Raw genomic sequence first — 7,638 nt, 5'->3', positions numbered from 1 at the left:
TATTGGGCCTAATTAATTTAGTGGGCTCAAATTGACTCCTCTTACAGCAAGTTGATCCCAATAAGTCGTCATCTTATTGTAAAACTCCTGAATGGACTTATATTTTTGACTAGCACTACGAATAGACATCTCAAGTTCATACTGTTTTGCAAAGTTAGACTCAAGGTAAATAGTTTTCAAATAGTCCTAAACTTGTTTAGAAGTAGAATACTTGGAAAAATTCATACCAATGGTAGTTTGAACTGAATTATGAAACCAAGTAAGAATTTCTGCATTTTCCTTATCCCATTTAGCAACATTGTGCCTATTTGGTGCAGCTTAAAAGCTGCTTATTTCAGCTTTCAGCTTAATTTAAGCTATTTTGATGGGTTTAGTTTAGCTTAACAATGCAGCTTATACCGTTTTGTAAGTCAGAAATCAGCTTATTCTTTGAGTGGGGCAGGAGATGCTTAATTTATAAGTCAGAAATCAGCTTATGTTCATAGTTATAAGCTATAAGCTGTTAAGGCATAAGCTATAAGTACTTTCCCACAACTCTACCAAACAGGGCCATTGGCTTCAGTTTCTTGAGATTCCATACGTCTAATAGTCACACCAATCACATAGTTCCATATGCCTTTACCCATTATAAATTTTTTCATTACATGAGACCAATAAGAGTAATTGGTACCATCTAACTTAGTAGTGATAGCTTGTAATTTATCATCAGCCATAGTGCTGTAACTAAGCAATATAGTAAAACCAAAGCAGAATGACTAATCAAAGTTATTATTGCTATAATTATAGAACCAATTAAGTCAAACTTATAATAACGTTATCACCATAAATATCAATCAAAGAGAACCAAAACAGAGCAGAGAGATCACCAATCCAAGTCACATAGAGGAATTAGAGAGCTTCAATCGAACCAGATAAGGGGCTGCGATGGTCGATGATGACCTAGGGCTCCAACGTAACCAGATGAGACACGCAACCTAGGGCTCAGAACCAACAACCGGGAAGAGTGAAGTGCGACGAAGAGAACAGAGACCACAAGGCCTTGCAAAGAGAGAGAAAGGGGCTGCGATGGTCGATGATGACCTGCGAAAGGTATGCTAACATCTGGGTTGTGGCTCTGATACCATGATAACAAACTTGTGTATATTATTCTTGAATGATCAATCAAACAAGTACAAATATATAATCTAATAGAATCAAACCCTAACAACCTAAAGTACTAAACTATCCTTAATGAATAATATAAACTACATAATTCACAGAGAGTACATGGTACAGTGCACACCACAATTGCTGAGTTGTACTCGTAGAATTACCCCCTTAATTCACATAGCTATATTTCACATGTACGTACTTTAAAAATTTTGGTGGGCTAATGTTTAGGTTCACAAGTGCACTTGTGGAGTCGAGCTTTAATACCTATAGTCTAGGCTCAATCCAAACACTATTTGAACTAGCCTAGCCGGATCAAGATATGGGTTAGTTTAACTCGTCTAGTTGAAAGGGCAGATGATATCTTTTAGTGTCAACCAATTGAACAAATTTTAAAATGGGCAAATTATTCGGAAATCCTATTTGAAAGAGGAGAAATTTATTTAGTTTCACAATTTTTTGAATACTTTCAAAAGTTCACTATATATTTTTCTTCTTCATTCTTTTCTGTGTCTTCGTTCTTCTTTGCCTCTTTCTCTTCTTCATTTTTGGCGACCGACGACAGACGATCGACCACCGACAACCACACCTTATTTCTTCTCTTTCTCTTTTTGATTTATAGTCACCGTCGACCGACAACCACCATTGATTGGGATTCATCAGCAACCACCAACCATCGATGTCTTATTTCACCCTCACCAACGGTGAAAGAGACGAGTTTCCAACAAAGAAGATGAGTAGATCTACTCTAAGTAGATCTATATGAAATTCGACTAGATCTAAACAAAAAATAATTGCTAGAGTATAATCTTCTCTATATTGTTTCTCTCCTTTGATCTCTTAATTTTTTTTACCTTTTCTCTATTACGCATTTCTATTTTCCTATTTTAATGGAGAAAATTTTCAAATTCTGAATAAGTTATTTTCAAGTTTTAATTACAAGCAGTGAAAACTGTAAAATTTTACAATTTTAATTTTTTTGGTGCTAAAATAAATCATACTTTAAAACTGTTAAATTTTACAATTTCATAACATTATTTAGAATTGTAAAATTTTACTGTTTTATAACATGTTTTTCAGTTTGATTAATAAGGATAAAATGCTTAATAGAATCATGCTTTGAAACTGTAACATTTTACAGTTTTAAAGCTTATTTTTCAGTTTGATCAATATTGGAGTTTATTTACTTAAATCCTACAAAAATTGAAAAATATATGTTTTTTCCCATTGTTGCTGTTTGTTGTTGTTATGTTTTTTTTTTTTTTTTTCCTTTTAGTTTATCAATATTTAGCATATTTTGTTATATTTTTTCGTCTAACAAAAGTTCGGCGATGATGGAATATAGTAGCGTTTTTTTTTTTAAAAAAAGAAAGATCTTTTTGGTGACAATTAAAAATATATAGAACTAATTAGTGAAAGTATTTTATTTTAGTATTAGATGAATTTTGAATTTTATGTATGGGATTTAGTGGCAAGTGTTCCTTTTAAAAATGAGTTTTTGACCAATAAATTAAAGGGACAATTGTCCCGGGCTCAAGAAAAAAAAAAATTAAAAACAAGAGATACTATTAATCAATTGCAAAACACTTTCCATAGATTTTATAACCATTTTTAATATTATCATTTGTTTTTAAAGCATTTCTTATCTTAAACTTGTTATTAAACTATGCCCATAGACCACTCATTGGAAAGAAAAAAAATTCAGGTTGGAACACTATTATTAGAAGACAGTTTCTTAGTGAAAAACCTATTTTATAGGCCCATCAAATATATATATATATATATATATTTTAATTTTATATAAGAATGAAGATCAATACATGTATATTTTGAAAATCTTTATACACATTTGCACTGCATATGATCCATATAAGTTGTGGTGATTGTTTTTTTTTTTTTTTGTTTTGGATGAGATTGTGGTGAGTGAAATTAACGTTGCGTTTGGTTGAAAAATTTGGAAAAGAATTTAGAAATGAAAAAGGAAAATGTAAGTGAAATGTGAATAAAATATAGTTACATTTCACTTAGTTTCACACGTCTTTTCCTTTTTTCTTTCCAAATCCATTCCCAAATCCCTCAACCAAACACAACATAAATGTTTAGTTCCATCAGTTTTCTACTTGAAAACCAAAGAGACTAATTCAAAGAATATTCCCAATTTTTTATCAGAAGAACTCTAATTTTGGGTTTATTTTCTCCATCAATTTTTTAGTCGCGGTCATACTTCCTCTTATCCTATGTTTGGATCTCAAATTTGTGAGGTAAGAAAAAGGAAGTGAAAATAGGAAATATGAAAAAAAATATATTTTGCTTCGACTCATTCACTAGTCCCTTTTTCGTTTTTAACCTTTCCACAAATCCAATATCCAAATAGAGCTTTTAAGAACTTGGGCTATGCAAATAAAGTCTTGGACATGGAATCTTTATACAGGTGTTGCAGGCAATTGAACAAACAACAGAAGCAAACAAAGCAAAGATACGTTACAGGCAAAAAACAAAGCCAACCCAATTGCTGCATCCCAATAAATAGCATCAACTGCAACGACAAAACCCCAAGAAATAGGTAAAAAAACAACACCAAAATCCCCAGACCCAAAAAAAAAAAAAACAGCAATACCAAATCCCATGACCCATTGGCTTGTGGCAACAAGGCAAACTCAGCCTACACCCACGCATGTTTGCTCATATGTTGCCTCATTTTCTTATTTATATTTTTTCACTTTCAAGTTGAATAAATGCCTCTTCAAGAACTTTTGAACTGGTTTTATTAAGCTCAACTCAATGTGATTCTTCTAGAAAATCAAATAAAATCTCAAATATGTAAAAGCTCCATTCAATACCATAATTTCTTTGGACTCTTTATTTGGAAATTGTTCTACAGATGTTTCATGCTATATAAACTTTAAGAGCAGTACACTTCATTTGAAGCTATGAATTTTAATCTTTTACTCTGCAATTTTTTCACTGACATTCCCCTAATTTCCCTCTGTCCAAACACACATGCTCAGAATCCTTATTTTAAATGGCGTAGAAAGAAAACAGATCAAATAATAGAAAGTAAAGTTAATTGCAAAATATATGCAAATAAGCTACTTCAAACATAGTTTAAAATATGATTTCTATTGTAACAGCAGTAGACATATTTTCATCATAGATCATAAGAAGATAGAAATTATAGTACATGCATAGAAAGCTCCCATTATTGAGTATTGGGTGCTTATACTAAACCGTGGAAAAAAATCATGCATCAGACAATCCCTTTTGTTCTAACAACAACAACTAATAGTTCTATGCTCTCTTGCTCCGTATAGAGTATTGTAGGAAATAGAGAAAACACCAAATCCGTATTTTAAGAGTCAAAAACAAAAGAAGGATGAATTTGATAGTACATGTATATGAGTCCTCCATCAGCGGTCATTGCCAAAGTCTTCCTAGCGGTCAATTCAAGCAATTTTCAACCGGTCCATATGTAATCTGCACATTGCATATTTGTTCCATTCCACTTCAGGAGCATGTTCCTACTCATAGATTTTGAAACAAATCGATAAGAATATCAAAATTGAATTCAAAAAAACAAAAAAACATACATGCACTGAAAAACTTACAAATGCAGCAGGAAAGTTCCGGTTTTGAGGAAAATGGTTTCTTCCTTTGGCACTTCAATCTAAACATATAATAGTATAATTTTGTTAGAAGATTTTTAGTCAATGTAAGGATAGATATATAGAGAATCTCATAAAAATGGTAGGATTAAACTTTGTGATTCTTACATATAGCGACCCCAGTCTTTTCCCATTTGACTATTGTATCCGGACTCAGGTTCCGTAGATTCTGTCATTGTATAATTGTTGTTGTTGTCCTTTATTTTCTCATTTGGAATTATAGGATGTGTTGGGCAGGTTTGTTTCAGGTTGGTTGGGTTTAGAAACCAAGTGTTGCTGTCCAGGATTTTGGTTCTTCGCTCGAGCGAGGAGTAGGTCGCTCGAGCGAGAGATGGCGTCCAGTATTGACCTGTAGCTCTGCATTCTTGGCTCGAGCGAGATTTTCTTCGCTCGAGCGAGTTAGTTTGTTCTTCGCTCGAGCGATGGTTCCTTCGCTCGAGCGTGGGTCTGATTACAGACCTGAGGATTTGAGTTCTTCGCTCGATCGAGTTTTCTTTCGCTCGAGCGAGCTTTTGGGTTGTTGGCTCGAGCAAGGTTTCCTTGGCTCGAGCGTAGCTTTTCTGTGTCTGGTCGCTCGAGCGACAAATGCTTCGCTCTAGCGAGCCTGTCCAGTTTATATACACAGCAGCGAGTTTTGATCAGTCCTTTTGATCTTCTTTCGATTCCAAACCCTAGGTCCGACTTCTCTCTCTCCCTACTCACCTTCTTTCTTAGATTTGATCCACTTAGGGAGTGTTTCTACCCTAGATCCTTCATTAAAAAGATAGAGTGAGTCGAGGGCTTTCATTTAATCTGAGCATTTGGCGATTTGGAGCACTTTGGTATTTGGGCACTCATCTCTGTCTTCACCATTTGGGTTGTTTTCTTTGAGGTAGGGATTTCCTACTCCATTTTATAGGTTTTGTTCTAAGTTTTGGTATTTTGATATGTTGGGGATACTTTGGTAAATTTTGGGAAAAACCCTAGTTGTATTATTAAATTAATTTGTATAATTAATTCATGGAGTTGGGAAAAGATAGTTTAATTCATGGAATTGGGGAATTCATTGATTAAATGGCGTACTCGGATAATTTGAATTATTTGTCTATTGAATTGTTGACATAGTTATTTTCAGTTTAGAAATATCTGTTTTGGGCTATCGGTGGAGGATAGTCGTGATTGTTGTAGACATTGCATGTGGATTAGGAATAACTGAAACTAATCACATTGGTTAAGTCATTAATTTTGACTATTGCATTGATACAGAAAATACGTGTATTGATTGAGCATTGCATTTGCATACATTGTTTTGTGTGGGAGGAGATAGGGGATGTACTCCACGGTTTAGGGGAAGATAGGGGATGGACCTCTAAACCGGATTTTTGTTTGGGAGGAGATAGGGGATGGACTCCATTAGCATCACTTTTATGTGTGCTTATTTATATAGAAGTGTTTTATTGATACAGCACTAAAATGTGTATCAATCTGGAAGTATGAAGTGTTTTGAATTGAGCTTGAGTCTCATTTGTTTGTTGATATTGGAAGAATGTGAATATGATATATATAATTCACTGTTGTAAGTTCGGCCAGGTTCTGAGCCATGTTGATTAAGTTGGAAAGTAAAATGTATCTTAGACAATAGTGTCATGAGGCTGTAAAATGAAGTAATTGATTATCTTGGTTAACCATCTGTTGAATGCTATTGCTTTATTCATTGCTTATATGTGGTCTAGAATATTTCTACTGGGCTGTGGCTCACCCTTTATGGGAACATCATTTTTAGGTTCAGGTGATAAACTACCTCCAAGGACTTAGCTTGGGAGGGTTTGGCTTCGGGTTTGAAGAAGACTACCTTTAGTTAATTGTCTTTATTTATTAGTACGTGTAAACATTCAAGCCTAGGGCTTTTCTTGTTTTGAGTTAGAACTCATATTTTTTGTATCCAAGTGTTGGCTTGGAAAGATGTAAGCCCGTAAGGCATTTTATTCAATGTTACATGTAATGCTTTATTTAGTAATACTCTGATGAATGAATTAATAAATTGTCTTCTTTAAATAATGCATGTCAATGATATATATATATAATGGGTTAATTTTGAGGGCGTGATATTACATATTTCCAACCCAAAAGTTTCCTGCAACCGCTACAGTTAACATCGGCAACTGTGTCAGTACACTGCATTCGATAATGTGCTTTTCCAGCAACATCCACATTGACACTGCAAAATACAGGATTAAAGTTGCCACCAAAGAAAATGTTGTACAGATTAGCAAGAAGATGATCAAATCGGTCACTGAATTTTAAAATTCTTGTTAATAGAAGTCTAAATCGCATTTGTTGTGATGATCACTAATCTTTAATCAGAATTCAGACCTATCTCTTTCCACCAAAGAAGTTTCATAGAATTGTATTAATGATGATAACTTACACCTCTTCAAAGATGCCTGCATTGATCATTATGTCCGCATTGATCATTATGTCCTCGAAAGCAGATTCAAAACAGTAACAAGAACACAGACTTGCTTTCTTTTCTTTTGTTTGTTTTTGTTTTTGTTTTTAAATAAAAAAATGAAGTTGAGAATTGCAAATAGTAACTGCTTGGTAAAAAGGAATGCAACCATTGTAATCTTACACTAGTTCAACCAATGTATTCCCCAAAACATGAACCGCCATATCCTTAAAGCAATATATACGTATAGATACACAGATTTTTCTTGCAACCTGTATATTTGTATATGTATATCCAGGTTGTGTTTGGATCTTAAATTTGTGAAGCGATTTGCAATAGGCAAATCACTTCCCTTTTCTCTTCCCTCTATAAATCCTTCCACAAATCCTACTTCCAAAC

General features: G+C 33.8%; 1 long non-coding RNA gene across 1 annotated transcript; it reads right to left on the bottom strand.

The window, feature by feature from the left end:
- Positions 1-4,366: 4,366 nt before the first annotated feature.
- Positions 4,367-7,231, bottom strand: LOC114322767 (uncharacterized). Its single transcript, XR_014362958.1, has 3 exons — positions 6,903-7,231; positions 4,755-4,813; positions 4,367-4,667 (listed from the first exon to the last, which is right to left on the bottom strand). It is a non-coding gene; the product is annotated as an uncharacterized LOC114322767 (long non-coding RNA).
- Positions 7,232-7,638: the final 407 nt, after the last annotated feature.

This window comes from Camellia sinensis, chromosome 3 (assembly GCF_055761805.1).
Source record: "Camellia sinensis isolate YWXY chromosome 3, ASM5576180v1, whole genome shotgun sequence".
NCBI classification, from domain to species: domain Eukaryota; kingdom Viridiplantae; phylum Streptophyta; class Magnoliopsida; order Ericales; family Theaceae; genus Camellia; species Camellia sinensis.
The sequence above is the reverse complement of the archived record's forward strand: the minus strand, read 5'-3'. Positions and strand labels throughout refer to the sequence as shown.